Raw genomic sequence first — 18,615 nt, 5'->3', positions numbered from 1 at the left:
ATAAAAAAGTTAAGTACTTAGGAATAAACTTAGCAAAATAATGCATCATTGCTTAGAGAGATTGAAGAGGTTCAAAATAAATGGAGAGATAGATACTTTATGTTCATTGATAGAGGACTAAATATTGGTTGAATGGTAATTCTTTCTAAATACTTCTATGAATTCACAATCACTATCAAAATTCTAGGATAATTTTTTTGGCAGAAATTCTCAATCTGATCCTAAAGTTTATATGAGAGTTCAAAAAACTTAAGAGAGCAAACACAATTTTGAAAAAGAAGAAAATGTGGAAGGGCAGATACCATCCGGTTTTGAAACTTACCGTGGAGCTACAATTTAAAAATCAAGAGAGTGTAGTTTTGGCAGAAAAATGGCAATATGGAAAAATGGAAAACAATTGAGAGACCAGAAATTAACATTTATGTTTACAGTCAAGTGCTTTTGGAAATAAAAATGCTATGACAGTTCATCGGTGAGAGGATAGATTTTTTACTAAGTAGTGCCAGAATAAATACCTTAATACAGGAAGTAAAAATACTTTCTACCTAGAGCTCTGGATCCTTGAGCATATGCTTCCTAAACTAATTAATGGCATAAGTCTACTGCATTGCCACTGTGCACCAAAATATATCACAAATTGATCAATGATTGAAGCAAAAATGAATGAATCATAAAAACACTAGAAGAAAACATTGAAGAGATTTTTTTATAAATATATCCATTTGGGCAAGCATCCTAATCCAGAATAAATAATCTATAATTAATGATTATAGAATTGTAGAATAAATAAGTCAAGAATATACATGTGAAAGTATTTAACGAAACATGGAGAAACTACATTACCTATTTAAAGTGCAGAAGAACTTAATTATGACTCAAAATCCAGAAGCCATAACATAGATTGATAAATTTGGTTATGTAGAAAGTATAAATCTTCTGCATGGCAGGATGTCATTTCATTTCATAGACAAAAAAAAAAAAAACTAACCTTCTAAAATATTACTTCAGACAGTGATAAGATAAACATCCACAACCCAATAATAAACTATCAAAGATATGAAATAAGTAAATAAAAACAAAGACATACAAAGGACTCTTAAACCTATTTAAAAGTATTCAACCTTCTCATAAGAAGAGAAATACTCGTTTCTTCTATATGAAATACAAGAGCCGGCAACTCTAAGGCTTTAGGTAGCAGAAACTAATGAAGACGTTCTCTAGGGCTTCACTGTCAAAATGTTTCTTTTCAGTGTACTCCAGTTACTTTCTAAAAGTAATAGAAACTCCCTAAAAAAGCAGTTTGACTCCCCTCATTTAGAGGATGGTCAATAGGTGCAGCAAACCACCATGGCACACGTATACTTATGTAACAAATGCACACGTTCTGCACATGCATCCCATTTATTTTTTAGAAGAAATAAGGAAAAATAAAAATTAAAGAAAAAAACATTAAAATAAATTTTAAAAAAAAGCAGTTTGACAATATGTACTAGAATCTTAACAATTTTTATATGTCACCCAGCCATCTCATTTCAGAGAATCTACCCTAAAGAATAATAATTAGACTTACATACCAGGATATGTGTGACAAGGATGTGTATTAGCAGTGAGCCTGACTGGATTTGATTTAGGTCAAGTGCCACTTCTTGGCCAAGGGAGTGCAGAGAATCTCTTGGAGACAGAATGCAGGAGAGAGGATGTGTCTGTTTATTTAACAGATAATTTCTAGGGCTTTATGTGTCAGGCAGTGTTCTAACTGCTTTTGTGGTTAATTGCTCAGTTCATCCTCATAATATCCCCATTTTACAGATGATTAGCTGTATGCACAGAGATGTTAAGTAACTTGTCCAATATCTCACAGAGTTGAGATTCAAACATGGCAGTGTAGTTTGAAAGTCCACGCATTCAATAATGGTCCCAAAGAGAATCAAGGCGCTATTTTCAGAAGAAGGGAACAATTTGTGTTCAGGCAAAACCACAGCATCTATGCTGCCCAGAGCAGACACTCTCTCAAGTATTCCCATAAGACACGTGGGCTACGCTGATGGTAGCATGTGGAGCACAGCTTTATTGCTGACTTGAATGTGTCTGTCTGCTCTGAAAGACCCTATGGCACAGTGTGTCTGGGGCTCACTGGAAACTTAATAAGCACTGTCGAATAATATCGAAGATATTTAGAAGGAAAGCATTCCTCCTTGATTTTCACCTCAAAGTTTGTGGAGACAGGTTCCTTGGAGGAAAAGGGAAATCTATGAAAAAATATGGTTTGAATAATATGCAAGGCTTCAAACTTGGGTTTCATTAATTTCTATTGCATTATAATTCTAAGACCAGGCTGACGAGAACAAAACTGGGAACTAATCTCACAGTGTATTAGTAGCACAGACTAAGGCATTTTAACGTTGGAACTACTTGCTTAAAAGTCAAAATAGTAAAAAATATGATAAGAATTTGATAGACATTAATAAATTATTAAAACACTGATTCCAGAACTATCTGTGAGGACCTAGTATGAGTCAGCGACAATGGTAGGCTCTGTGCACCATTCTAAGAGCCATATTGTTTTCTGTAATTTGATCACTTGAAAAAAAGCAGTCATATGTGGTGATACTTGTTGATTTAACCATTCTAGTCAAATAGCTTGCCATCTATTTTGTAAAGAAATGTGGTAAATTTTTGTTGCTTGACTTTCATATGAATTAGTTCCATTAAAAACAGTTAAACCAGTGGCCTGGGTGTACTGTGTCAATATCTATTTCATTTACGTACAAATGCTCTGAGTACTAAAGCTACCTCTTGTGCAGCACTGAGCATCTGGTGGTTATTATGTAGGTGTAAATAATTAGAGAGTCACACACCAGATTTGATTCATGTTAGTTGACAATTGGTATGATTCTGACATTAAAACAAGCATTTTGTGTGTCTGAGCTCTCAGTAAATGAATCATCAAGTCATTTTCCTTTTATTTTGGGAATACACAGGATACATAAATATTATACCAACTTTTCTATTCATAAGAGATATGAAAAAGTGTGTAAACTTTAGAAATTAGAAAAACGTTTAACCAAGAAAGCAAAAAATATTGTATCATTCTATAATACATAGAATTCTGTATCCAATTTCCTAGGGTATTACATTTTTAAAAAATAATTGACATAATAGTCATTTTCCTCACATTTTTCACTGTTAAACATCATCACTCATAATTATTTTGTTATATATTTGATTATTGTTTTCTAAGATAGATTCCTTGAAATGAGATTGCCAGGAAAAAGGATATAGCATCTTTTTAGATGTTGGTACATATTGTCAAACTGATTTTTAGAGTTTCTATTACTCTTAAAGTGTAACTGAAGAGAATAGAAGTGTCCCAGTTTATAGCATTACACTGACTCTCATTGCCCCCTTTTAAATCATTACTATGCTTAACTCAATAAAGAAAAAAATGACAGCTGCTTGTTTTAATTTTCATGCTTTTTTTTTTTTTTTTTTGAGAGAGAGAGAGAGAGACAGTTTCACTATGTTGCCAAGGTTGGAGTGCAGTGGTGCAATCAAAGCTTACTGCAACCCGGGACTCCTAGCCTCAAGTAATGCTCCCACTTCAGCTACCTAGCTAGTACCCACCACTGTACCCAGCTCTTTTTTAAAAAACTTTTTATAGAGATGGGGTCTTGCTATGAGTTGCCCAGGCTGGACTTAAACTCCTGACCTCAGGAGATCTTCGTGCCTCAGCTTTCCAAGTTGCATCTGGCTATTTACAGGCTTTCAAAAAGTGTTTGTTGTATCTCTACCTTGTCCCATCATTGTGCTAGATACATTCACATTACAAATGTTGTCAAAAATCCTCACATCATAAAGAGGAGAATTAATATGTGAAATCTGAAGGCAGAGAACAAGAATAAGAGATTCACCATGTAAAACAAAAAACATGGGGTTTGAAATAATGGAATATGTATTATTATCTTAAGCATCAGGAGTGTTCAATGCACTCAGCAAAAACTTAAGATATCAAACAAAAACATTAACGTAAGGGCTAGTTCATGGTTTTTATTTAATTTTGATTTTTATATATTTGCCAAATGAGCTTCTCCCCAAATAGGTTACTGAGATACATAGCCACAGGATGTACTTGCCTAAATGCCTTGGAAAACACAGTCATTTAATATTATTCTGTGGTTCTTGCAGCATTCATCATACTGAGCCTTATGATGCAACTGGAAGAGTTAGGACCCAAAACTCTACCTTTCCATTTTACCTATTGTGTTTGTTTCCCATCACTGCTGTAACAAATCACCACACACAGTGACGTAAAGCAGTGCACATTGTTAGCTTACAATTCTGTAAGTCAGAAGTCAGCAATGAGTTTCACTAGATATAAAGAATTCCAGGTCTGCAAACCTGAGTTCCTTCTAGAGGCCCTTAGGGAAAAAATCTATTTCCTTACCTTTTCCAGCTTCTAGGGGCTGCTTGTGTTCCTTGCCTCCTGGCCATTCTCTCCGGAGACAGCAGCATCTTCAAATCTTTCTTTGATTCCGCTTCCATTATCGCATCTTCTCTAACTCTTCTAAGGACACTTTTGATCATATTGGGCCCACCAGACAATCCAGAATCATTCATCTCAATGGCCTTAACTTACCGACATCTGTGAAGTCTCTTTTGCAATGTAGGGCAACATATTCATAGGTGCCATGGAATAGGACCTGGACATTTTGTTGGCGGGGTGGTCCTCTCTTCTGTTTAAATCACCTGTACTCAAAAAAAATTAAGGCTTTGTGACAAATTGTATTTAAGATGTGATAAATGCCAGTGTGTTCACTTTGTAAACATTCAATATTGAATGTTGTTATGGCTTATAATATCATCAATATTTATCGTATTTTTTGTGATGATCTATAGGAAAAAAACACTTTTTCCCTTCAATCAGTCATTAGTGTCATTTGTCTCATTTTAGACTAAGGTTAGTGCTCAAACCACATACTTATTAGCTAATGAGAATAATGAAAGCAGGCTATTTTGTATATTAATAGCTTTGCATTAGGCATAATGAATTTTATTCCACAGGGCAAAAGGGATTTCACAAATGAAACAACTAGGAACCAATGTTCAACATATATCCCAGAAATTAGATGGCTGGGATTGGCTATGAACAAGAAAACACACATTTTAATTATCTCATTTTCCCCTCCTATTATGTGACTTTCATAATAGAAACATGGCATAATGGAGGTAGCCCAAGGCTTTGGAATTAGACCAACCAGAGTTCAAATTCTGGTTGTTCTACCTATCAGATAGATATTTGCATTAAGGTAATTTTTTAAATGCTTCTCAGCTTTTGCAAAATGGTTATTATAACATTCACCACACTGAGATATTATAAAGATTAAGTAAAATAATGTATGAAGATGACTTTACATAAATAAACTGTTAATTTGCTTTGCTCTATTGTCTTTGCTTTTAAAATAGTTGTATTGCATCTACTTATATAGATTTGTCTTCATGCTTATAGCTAAAATAGTTGAAAATATTTTATTCTATGAATTGAAAAAATAAAGACTACTGGCTTTTATCTTTCACTAAAATGTAAGTTTCCTGCATTTTAGGAAAATAAATATGGCACCAAATTTGTCTGCAGGCACAGAGATTTACATTCCTCGAATGTTAATATCTACCTATCTATATCCTATTTGCCGTCAGGTTCTTTTGAGGGATAATGATTTGTTTTAGATTATATTCTCAATAAGTGATGAAATTTATAGACTCTCCTTCATAGTCACTCAGCAATGAAATAGAGCAAATACTCGATCTTACTCTTGAGAGCCACTAGAACTCTTTGAAGAAAAAAAATGCTATTTGCTATAGGGAAATCTTTCTGGAAAATAATAATTTCACATTTGAGTCAACTTCCCTGGACTCTTGCCTCACGCATCTTCAGCCAAGGTCAGTCCATTATGAAAATCCATTCTCCCTTCCCCATGAAAGAACATTCGAGGCATACTTATTATATTAACTGAATTATTACATATTTATTAAAAGTTTATAGTATGTGTTAACATTTATTTAATTTATTTTTGTAAGATGTCTTTCCAGGAATATATAACCCTGGTTCACAATATTGTACCCTTTGTACCCAAGATTTGATATATGTGAGTAAACATATAACTATCTATCTGGGGGCAAGTAAATCAAAAACCATGAATCATCTCAAGTGTTGGAAATCATATGGTATAGAATTCATTACTGTTTGTGAACTGGAATGGGCCGCAAGATATTTGAATAAAAACTAAACTAGTTCTATAATTGGTGATTTGAAAATGTTTGAAAAAGCCATGGCAGTGAAATAGTTTGGATGTCCCCTCCAAATCTCATGCTGAATTGTAATCCCCAGTGTTGGAGGTGGGGACTGGTGGGAGGTGTTTGGGGCATGACGGCAGATCCCTCATGGCTTGTTGCTGGCCTCACCATAGTGAGTGAGTTCTCAGGAGATCTGTTTTTTCTGTTGTTGTTGTTTTTTTTTTTATTGTGCAGCACTTCCCCCAACCCCTCTTGCTCATGCTTTCACCATGTCAAGTTCTTGCTCCTGTTTCATCTTCTGCCACGAGTAAAAGCGTCCTGAGGTCTCCTCAGAAGCAGATGCTGCTATCATGATTTACAGCCTGCAGAACAGTGAGCCAAGTAAACTTCTTTTCTGATAAATTACCCACACTCAAGCATTTCTTTACAGCAACAGAAGAATGGTTAATATAGAAAATTGGTACCAAGGCATGGGGTTTGAAACTGTGGAAGCAACATTGGAACTGGGTAAAGGGCAGAGGTTGGAAGACTTTGGAGGGCTCAGAAGAAGACAGGAAGATGACAGGAAGTTCAGAACTTCTTAGAGACTGGTTAAATGGTTGTGACCAAAGGATTAATAGTGATATGGACAGTGAAGGCCAAGCTGACCAAGTCTCAGATGGAAATGGCTTTGCTCACTGGAGCAAAGGTCACAAGGATTATCCCTTAGCAAAGAACTTGGCTGCATTCTGTTCATGCCCTAAGTATCTATGGAAGTTTGAAATTAAGAGTGATGATTTAGGTATCTGGTGGAAGGAATTTCTAAGCAGCAAAGCATTTAAGATGTGGCCTATTTGCTTCTAAGAGCCTACACTTAGATGCAGGAGGAAATAAATGACTTAAAGTTGGAACTTATATTTAAAGGGGAAGAAGAGCATAAAGGTTTGGAAAATTTGAAGCCTGGCCATGTGGCAAAGAAATAAAATGCTTTTTCAGGAGAGGAATTCAACCAGGTGGCAGAGTAATCATTTACTAGAGCAATTTGCATAAATAAAAGACAGCCAAGTGATAATATCCATGACAATGGATAAAAGGCCTTAGGCATTTCTGAGAGATCTTCGAGGAAGCCCCTTCTATCACAGGTCCAGAGGCTTGGAAGGAGAAAGTAATTTTGTGAGCCAGGACCAGGACCACACAGTTCTGTGCAGCCTTGAAACACTGCTCCCCACATCCCAGACACTCTGGCTCCAGCTTCAGCTCAAAGGGCCCCAGGTATTTCTCATATTGCCACTTTGGAGAGCACAAGCTGCCTTAAGTTTTGATGACTTTCATGTGCTCTTAAAAGCCTGTGGGTGCACAGAGTGCAAAAGTGAAGGAGGCTTGGCAGCCTCTGCATAGATTTCAGAGGATATGAGAAAGCCTGGGTGCCCAGGAAGAAGCCTGCTACAGGGACAGAACTCCTACAGAGAACCTCTACTAGGGCATGACAAGGGGAAATGTAAAATGTGGCGTTGGAGAGTCCCCAGTGGGGTACTGCCTAGTGGAGCTGTGAGAAGGGGGCCACCATCCTTCAGACCCCAGAATAGTAGATCCACCAGCAGTTGGCGCCCTGTGCCTGAAAAAGCCACATGCACTCAACAGCCATGAGAACAGCCACTGGGGCAGAACCCTGTAAATCCACAAGGGCAGAGCTTCCCCAGGTCTTGGGAGCTTACTCCTTGCACCAGTGTGCCCTGGAGGTGGAACATGGAGTCAAAGGAGATTATTTTAGAAGTTTAAAATGTAATGACAGCCATGCTGAGTTTCAAACTTGCATGGAGCCTGTAGCCCCTTTCTTTTGGCCAATTTCTCACTTTTAGAATTGGGATGCTTACCCAGCACCTATACCCCCATTATATCTTGGAAGTAAATAACTTGCCTTTGATTTTACAGGCTCATAGGTGGAAGAAACTCATCTCCAGATGAGACTTCAGACTTGGACTTGGGACTTTTGAATTAATTCTGAAATGAGTTAAGACTTTGGGGAACCATTGAGAAGGAATAATTATATTCTGAACTGTGAGAACCATTTGTGGGGCCAGGGACAGAATAATATAGTTTGTATGTATGTTCTCTCCAAACCCCATGTTGAGTAATAATCCCCAGTGTTGGATGTGGGGCCTAGTGAAAGGTGTTCCTGTAATAGGGGCAGATTCCTCATGACTTGGTGCTGTTGTCACCATAGTGAGTGCATTTTCATGAGATCTGGTCATTTGAAATGTGTAGCACCCCCCTCCCCTTCTTGCTCCTGTTTTTTCCATGTGAAGATGCCTGCTCCAGCTTTGCCTTCCACCATGAGTAAAAGCTTCCCAAGATTCCCCAGAAGCAGATGCTGGAGCTATGCTTCCGGTACAGCCTGAAAAACCCTGAGCCATTAAACCTCGGGTAAGTCTTTATAGCAATGCAAGAATTGCCTAATATAGGCAGTAACATACATGTTCCATGTTCTATCCTAAACATGGAAACGCAGGCATGTCATAAAATAAAACAACCGGTTAAAACTGAAGAGATGAAAAGTTAACACCTATAAATACATTTCAGCTTTTCCACTATTTCATTTTGACTTGTCTGAATGAATATTTTTCTTCATCTAAATATATCTTATCATCTAAATGCATCTAAGTTGGAATAAATTGTCTATATTCCCAGTAAATTCCGTTTAATTTCATCTGTTTTTAAGTTTTCTCAAAAGAAGAAAAACAGAAATCAAGGCCAAGAAAAGAAAAATTACACACTTAATATAACCATCCATTATTAAAACCTAGGTTGCCAGGCAGGCTACCATGCCTTAGAGATTCCACTGAGAGTAAAAGATGATTATAGATTTACACTCAATATCTCATTTAAAGTTTGCTCATATTTAGCTATCCAAATCTGATTCCATAGATTATTTTTGTCGCAAGTAACTATGGTGGCTATCCTCAAAAGATTTGTAAGAAAAGCATTGCATAGAATCAGAGAAAAGGTTGAACAATTTAATAAATTGGAAAGCCAAATCCAACCTAGGAATCTCAGCAAGTTATTCATGGGTGTTCCTTCTGCCTCCCGGAGACATCTGCCTGATACTCAGATCCCTAATACTTCTGGGATCTGATTGGCTCAGATTTAAGTTAGGTGTCTAGGTGTCTACCCAAATTTTCCAGGAGTCTTACAACAGCAAATGGCTCCTAAAAGCCCACTTTGTTGGTGGAGCTTGGATTATCAGAGCAATTATGTTGGAAAGCAATCCCAGTAGATGTTATCTAATTGGTACCATTTGGACTAGAGGCAATTATATATTTTAAATTATTATTGTAGACACGAATCCATTACTGTATTTTCCACATTTGGAGTTACTAAAAGGATTATATTCCACAGGCTTTAATAAATAGGTGGATAATGATGATAACTTTAGTGATAATTGATAATTGCTTTAGGTTCCAGATGATATTAGAGTAAATATAGTATGCCGTCATCAGACATAGAAAAAAATAGAAAGAAACAGAGCAGATGAGTGAAAAGGAAAGAGATGAAGCAATGGAGACAGAGAGATAGAGAAAAGGAGATAATTTTTCTAAAATTTGTGAATGGGGCCGGGCGCAGTGGCTCATGCCTGTAATCCCAGCACTTTGGGAGATTGAGGCAGGCGGATCACCTGAGGTCAGGGGTTCAAGACCAGCCTGGCCAATGTGGTGAAACCCTGTCTCTACTAAAAATACAAAAATTAGCCAGATGTGGTGGTGGGCACCTGTAATCCCAGGTACTCAGGAGGCTGAGGCAGGAGAATCGCTTGAACCTGGGAGGTGGAGGTTGCGGTGAGCCGAGATCACACCACTGCACTCCAGCGTGAGTGACAAAGCAACACTCCATCTCGAAAATATAAAATAAAATTTGTTAATGGTTTAAAAATAATTAGACCTAGAATATTATCATGTAAGTCCCAATTAAACTTATGTCTATATAAGCTGAGCTAAGAACTACAAACATTATCAATGCATAATAGTAGTTGCCTTTTTGTTGCATGCTAAGGTTCCCCCCGTAATATCAGTAGTACTTGAACAGACACATTTTGTGTAAGGACATTAAGGGCTGCCAGTAGTTCCTGGCTCCAAAGCCTTGTTTTAAACCAAGGTATTAATGAGTCTCCTGCTTAAGGACTGCAACCTATCATTCATATGTGGCATGGTTGTAGAAATTCCTAATCTTTACAAGAACCAAAGAAGCCTGGAAATGCCCCATTCAGAAAAACAAGTTTGAGACTTTGCAAAGCTCCTTTCTCTAATTCTTATGATTTCTTCTTTCACAGTGAGCTCAAGATGTCTTTGTTGAAACAGAACCTCCCAAAGTTACAGTATTGGTTTTGGGGCTCCACACAGAGAACACATTGTGGAAGCTATAATTGAGGGAGACAAAGCTGTCAGGACGGCACCAAGAGAGTTAGATAAGCCCAAGAGTGGAGCATTCATCACTGTGATTCCACCTGACACTTGGCTGAGAGCATTTTGCACTAATTTGCGTTGTGCCTGTTCAGACAATCTAAAAAGAAAGGATGAGGGGACAACAGGTGTCTATTAAACAGAATAACAGCCTCTGGCAAATGAATACGTTTTACACACTTGTGGCTTTTGGAAGGATGGGGTAGTGATGAGGGGAAGGCAAATAGAGGAGGAGAAGTCAAGGATTAGAGGTCTCTCCAGCAGCCCAGGACTGCCTCTCTCTCTGTGGTCACAGGGGTCGGTTTGGTCCACACGGCAGACATGAAACTCAAGATACAGCCCTGGCGTATACAGGTTGGGAGGCCAGTGCTGCCTCCGGTGGTACCGCCAGACCTGCAATTCATATTTTGAATGGGTTTAAAGCCTACTTGGCAATTACTTTTATGCTCTAATGAAATAGATTTGAACCACTTTCCCTTGATTATATTTTAAATGTTTACCCCCCCTATAAATATAACTGTTCTGAGGTGGGAGGGGTTAAGCCTCTCCTATGATTCAATTAAAGACAAAAAAGCCTTGAGCTTTTCGTCCAGATAACATGCAAGAAACACCAGGGTAAAGACAAAGGGAGCTAAAGAACACATTCTAGCCTCTGTAATTGGCTCCTATGTTGAACTGTGAAGAGCTGGGATGAAAGCACAGGACAGAGAAGATGGTCTAACAAGAAACACATGGTCTTTTAAAAGTGAAACACAGCTGGGACCCAAACCATGTTCCACTCACCGTCCCACCTCCAGGCACCTTCAGGCTCTTACATTATCATTGTTGCTATTTATGATTATCTGCTTGGATTATCATTAGGAAATGTGGCAATATTCAAAAGAGAATAGATGTGAATCCAATTTCTAGGGATGTGGCTAATCATTAAAATCAATCAGGGGGTGGAGCCAAGATGGCCAAATAGGAACAGCTCCGGTCTACAGCTCCCAGCGTGAGCGACGCAGAAGACGGGTAATTTCTGCATTTCCATCTGAGGTACCGGGTTCATCTCACTAGGGAGTGCCAGACAGTGGGTGCAGGACAGTGGGTGCAGCGCACCATGCGTGAGCTGAAGCAGGGTGAGGCATCACCTCATTCGGGAAGTGCAAGGGGTCAGGGAGTTCCCTTTCCTAGTCAAAGAAAGGGGTGACAGACGGCACCTGGAAAATCGGGTCACTCCCACCCTAATACTGAGCTTTTTGGACAGGCTTTAAAATGGCACACCAGGAGATTATATCCCGCACCTGGCTCGGAGGATCCTACCCCCAGGGAGTCTCACTGATTGCTAACACAGCAGTCTGAGCTCAAACTGCAAGGTGGCAGCGAGGCTGGGGGAGGGGCGCCTGCCATTGCCCAGGCTTGATTAGGTAAACAAAGCAGCAGGGAAGCTCGAACTGGGTGGGGCCCACCACAGCTCAAGGAGACCTGCCTGCCTCTGTAGACTCCACCTCTGGGGGCAGGGCACAGACAAAAAGACAGCAGTAACCTCTGCAGACTTAAATGTCCCTGTCTGACAGCTTTGAAGAGAGTAGTGGTTCTCCCAGTATGCACCTGGAGATCTGAGAATGGACAGACTGCCTCCTCAAGTGGGTCCCTGACCCCCGAGCAGCCTAACTGGGAGGCACCCCCCAGTAGGGGCAGACTGATGCCTCACACGGCCAGGTACACCTCTGAGACAAAACTTCCAGAGGAACGATCAGGCAGCAGCATCTGCGGTTCACGAAAATCCACTGTTCTGCAGCCACCGCTGCTGATACACAGGCAAACAGGGTCTGGAGTGGACCTCCAGCAAACTCCAAAAGACCTGCAGCTGAGGGTCCTGTCTGTTAGAAGGAAAACTAACAAACAGAACAGACATCCACACCAAAAACCCATCTGTACATCACCATCATCAAAGACCAAAAGTAGATAAAACCACAAAGATGGGGAAAAAAACAGAGCAGAAAAACTGGAAACTCTAAAAAGCAGAGTGCCTCCCCAATCTAGCAAGGCAGGCCAACATTCAGATTCAGGAAATACACAGAACGCCACAAAGATACTCCTCAAGAAGAGCAACTCCAAGACACATAATTGTCAGATTCACCAAAGATGAAATGAAGGAAAAAATGTTAAGGGCAGCCAGAGAGAAAGGTCGGGTTACCCACAAAGGGAAGCCCATCAGACTAACAGCGGATCGCTTGGCAGAAACTGTACAAGCCAGAAGAGAGTGGGGGCCAATATTCAACATTCTTAAAGAAAAGAATTTTCAACCCAGAATTTCATATCCAGCCAAACTAAGCTTCATAAGCGAAGGAGAAATAAAATACAGACAAGCAAATGCTGAGAGATTTTGTCACCACCAGGCCTTCCCTAAAAGAGCTCCTGAAGGAAGCACTAAACATGGAAAGGAACAACCAGTAGGAGCCACTGCAAAAACATGCCAAACTGTAAAGACCATTGAGGCTAGGAAGAAACTGCATCAACTAACGAGCAAAATAACCAGCTAACATCATAATGACAGGATCAGATTCACACATAACAATATTAACTTTAAATGTAAATGGACTAAATGCTCGAATTAAAAGACACAGACTGGCAAATTGGATAAAGAGTCAAGACTCATCAGTGTGCTGTATTCAGGAAACCTGTCTCACATGCAGAGACACACATAGGCTCAAAATAAAGGGATGGAGGAAGATCTACCAAGCAAATGGAAAACAAAAAAAGGCAGGGGTTGCAATCCTAGTCTCTGATAAAACAGACTTTAAACCAACAAAGATCAAAAGAGACAAAGAAGGCCATTACATAATGGTAAAGGGATCAATTCAACAAGAAGAGCTAACTCTCCTAAATATATATGCACCCAATACAGGAGCACCCAGATTCATAAAGCAAGTCCTGAGTGACCTACAAAGAGACTTAGACTCCCACACAATAATAATGGGAGACTTTAACACCCCACTGTCAACATTAGACAGATCAATGAGACAGAAAGTTAACAAGGATACCCAGGAATTGAACTCAGCTCTGCACCAAGCAGACCTAATAGACATCTACAGAACTCTCCACCCCAAATCAACAGAATATACATTTTTTTCAGCACCACACCACACCTATTCCAAAATTGACCACATAGTTGGAAGTAAAGCTCTCCTCAGCAAATGTAAAAGAACAGAAATTATAACAAACTGTCTCTCAGACCACAGTGCCATCAAACTAGAAGTCAGGATTAAGAAACTCACTCAAAACTGCTCTACTATATGGAAACTGAACAACCTGCTCCTGAATGACTACTGGGTACATAGCGAAATGAAGGCAGAAATAAAGATGTTCTTTGAAACCAACGAGAACGAAGACACAACATACCAGAATCTCTGGGACACATTCAAAGCAGTGTGTAGAGGGAGATTTATAGCACTAAATGCCCATAAGAGAAAGCAAGAAAGATCCAAAATTGACACCCTACCATCACAATTAAAAGAACTAGAAAAGCAAGAGCAAACACATTCAAAAGCTAGCAGAAGGCAAGAAATAACTAAAATCAGAGCAGAACTGAAGGAAATAGAGACGCAAAAAACCCTTCAAAAAATTAATGAATCCAGGAGCTGGTTTTTGAAAAGATCAACAAAATTGATAGACCGCTAGCAAGACTAATAAAGAAGAAAAGAGAGAAGAATCAAAGAGACGCAATAAAAAATGAAAAAGGGGATATCACCACCGATCCCACAGAAATACAATCTACCATCAGAGAACACTACAAACACCTCTATGCAAATAATCTAGAAAATCTAGAAGAAATGGATAAATTCCTCAACAAATACACCCTCCCAAGACTAAATCAGGAAGAAGTTGAATCTCTGAATAGAACAATAACAGGCTCTGAAATTGTGACAATAATCAGTAGCTTACCAACCAAAAAGAGTCCAGGACCAGATGGATTCACAGCCGAATTCTACCAGAGGTACAAGGAGGAGCTGGTACCATTCCTTCTGAAACTATTCCAATCAACAGAAAAAGAGGGAATCCTCCCTAACTCCTTTTATGAGGCCAGCATCATCCTGATGCCAAAGCCTGGCAGAGACACAACCAAAAAAGAGAATTTCAGACCAATATCCTTGATGAACATTGATGCAAAAATACTCAATAAAATACTGGCAAACCGAATCCAGCAGCACATCAAAAAGCTTATCCACCATGATCAAGTGGGCTTCATCCCTGGGATGCAAGGCTTTTTCAACATACACAAATCAATAAATGTAATCCAGCATATAAACAGAACCAAAGACAAAAAACACATGATTATCTCAATAGATGCAGAAAAGGCCTTTGACAAAATTCAACAGCGCTTCATGCTAAAAAACTTTCAATAAATTAGGTATTGATGGGACATATCTCAAAATAATAAGAGGTATCTATGAGAAACCCACAGCCAATATCATACTGAATGGGCAAAAACTGGAAGCATTCCCTTTGAAAACTGGCACAAGACAGGGATGCCCTCTCTCACCACTCCTATTCAACATAGTGTTGGAAGTTCTGGCCAGGGCAGTTAGGCAGGAGAAGGAAATAAAGGGTATTCAATTAGGAAAAGAGGAAGCCAAATTGTCCCTGTTTGCAGATGACATGATTGTATATCTAGAAAACCCCATTGTCTCAGCCCAAAATCTCCTTAAGCTGATAAGCAACTTCAGCAATGTCTCAGGATACAAAATCAATGTACAGAAATCACAAGCGTTCTTATACACGAATAACAGACAGAGAGCTAAATCATGAGTGAACTCCCATTCATAATTGCTTCAAAAAGAATAAAATACCTAGGAATCCAAATTACAAGGGACATGAAGGACCTCTTCAAGGAGAACTACAAACCACTGCTCAATGAAATAAAAGAGGATACAAACAAATGGAAGAACATTCCATGGTCATGGGTAAGAAGAATCAATATTGTGAAAATGGACATACTGCCCAAGGTAATTGATAGATTCAATGCCATCTGCATCAAGCTACCAATGACTTTCTTCACAGAATTGGAAAAAACTACTTTAAAGTTCATATGGAACCAAAAATAGCCCATATCGCCAAGTCAATCCTAAGCCAAAAGAACAAAGCTGGAGGCATCAGTTTACCTGACTTCAAACTATACTACAAGGCTACAGTAACCAAAACAGCATGGTACTGGTACCAAAACAGAGATATAGATCAATGGAACAGAACAGAGCCCTCAGAAGTAATGCCGCATATCTACAACTATCTGATCTTTGACAAACCTGACAAAAACAAGCAATGGGGAAAGGATTCCCTGTTTAATAAATGGTGCTGGGAAAACTGGCTAGCCATACATAGAAAGCTGAAACTGGATCCCTTCCTTACACCTTATACAAAAATTAATTCAAGATGGATTAAAGACTTACATGTTAGACCTAAAACCATAAAAACCCTAGAAGAAAACCTAGGCAATACCATTCAGGACATAGGCATGGGCGAGGACTTCATGTCTAAAACACCAAAAGCAATGGCAACAAAAGCCAAAATTGACAAATGGGATCTCATTAAACTAAAGAGCTTCTGCACAGCAAAAGAAACTACCATCAGAGTGAACAGGCAACTTACAAAATGGGAGAAAATTTTCGCAGCCTACTCATCTGACAAAGGGCTAATATCCAGAAACTACAATGAACTCAAACAAATTTACAAGAAAAAAACAAACAACCCCATCAAAAAGTGGGCAAAGGACATGAACAGACACTTCTCAAAAGAAGACATTTATGCAGCCAAAAAACACATGCAAAAGTGCTCATCATCACTGGCCATCAGAGAAATGCAAATCAAAACCACAATGAGATACCATCTCACACCAGTTAGAATGGCCATCATTAAAAAGTCAGGAAACAACAGGTGCTGGACAGGACATGGAGAAATAGGAACACTTTTACACTGTGGGACTGTAAACTAGTTCAACCATTGTGGAAGTCAGTGTGGCGATTCCTCAGGGATCTAGAACTAGAAATACCATTTGACCCAGCCATCCCATTACTGGGTATATACCCAAAGGACTATAAATCATGCTGCTATAAAGACACATGCACACGTATGTTTATTGCAGCACTATTCACAATAGCAAAGACTTGGAACCAACCCAAATGTCCAACAATGATAGACTGGATTAAGAAAATGTGGCACATATTCACCATGGAATACTATGCAGCCATAAAAAATGATGAGTTCATGTCCTTTGTAGGGACATGGATGAAACTGGAAATCATCATTCTCAGTAAACTATGGCAAGGACAAAAATCCAAACACTGCATGTTCTCACTCATGGGTGGGAATTGAGCAATGAGAACTCATGGACACAGGAAGGGGAACATCATACTCCAGGGACTGTTGTGGGGTGGGGGGAGGGGGGTGGGATGGCATTAGGAGATACACCTAATGCTAAATGATGAGTTAATGGGTGCAGCACACCAACATGGCACATGGATACATATGTAACAAACCTGCACATTGTGCACATGTATCCTAAAACTTAAAGTATAATAATAAAAAAATTTAAAAAATTAAAATCAGTCATATTTTTCGAAGACCAAAACAATGGATTTTATTCATGATCTTCAGTTTCTTTAGGCATACTAATACATTGGATACTTTCTAAGCTCCTTGCAGTCTGACTTTTACTCATTTGACTTTGTAAATAAATAACATATGAGTCAAGCTTTCTTTAATCTTATGGGAAAAAATGGGAAGATTGTAATGCTGGATATTTAACTAGTGGTTCAATCCCTTTCCTTTTTTGTCAGCAAAAGGGATATGGGATTTGAGGAGCATCCCGATGTATCTGTATCCATAAACACCTTTCTCATTTGCTGTGTGTCATTATTCACTCCTTTGGATGGAGTTGTTCGCAAGTGTCGTGTAGAAAGTATTACCTAATAGGATAACGGGTCAGGTAGCAATGTCTTGGCAACCGTAGCTTACTAAACGGACACAGGAAACAGGAAACAAAAAAAAAAAAAAAAAAATGTTGTTATCAGCCGGGCATGGTGGCTCACGCCTGTAATGCCAGCACTTTGGGAGGCCAAGGCAGGTGGATCACGAGGTCAGGAGATCGAGACCATCCTGGCTAACACGGTGAAATCCCGTCTCTACTAAAAGTACAAAAAAATTAGCCGGACGTGGTGGCAGGCGCCTGTAGTCCCAGCTACTCGGGAGGCTGAGGCAGGACACTAGCGTGAACCTGGGAGGTGGAGCTTGCAGTGAGCCGAGATTGCACCACTGCACTCCAGCCTGGGCGACAGAGTGAGACTTCATCTCAAAAAAAAAAAAAAAAAAGAGTTGTTATCTTAGAGAAAGTGTGGGAAACCACAAAGTTAAGCATAATCTGCATAGTGCCCCCGATGGGATTCCTATGCTAATAGATTTTCAAAAAATCTATACCATTCGCAGGTTGAGAGTCATAACATAGGAGAAAGAGCGCATACAGGACAGGTGGCCTTTGTCCACTTTATAATTTTTCATAAGCCAGATAGGTCCACTGCATTGAAAAAATTATTTTGCTTTCCGAAGTTCACAATGCTGTTTGTAAATGATACATTAAATCTTTCAGGAGTTTTTAATTTCAGTTATATAATCCAAATGTTCTTAGGGCTTATGAATAATGAGCAAAATCATTTTTTGTTTAAATAATGATTTTACATGTCTTATTTTAACACAAGCAATAAACATAACAAAGAAAGAAAAATAATTTTGAAAAACATGACTACACAGAAATCGCCACTGCCATCACTAGGGAAATGTTACTTTACACATTTTAATCCATGTATATACATATACATATAAATATAATGACAAAAATAAATGTGATTATATAACAACA

Source organism: Hylobates moloch, unplaced genomic scaffold (assembly GCF_009828535.3).
Source record: "Hylobates moloch isolate HMO894 unplaced genomic scaffold, HMol_V3 SCAFFOLD_14, whole genome shotgun sequence".
NCBI lineage: Eukaryota > Metazoa > Chordata > Mammalia > Primates > Hylobatidae > Hylobates > Hylobates moloch.
Note: the sequence above shows the minus strand (reverse complement) of the source record.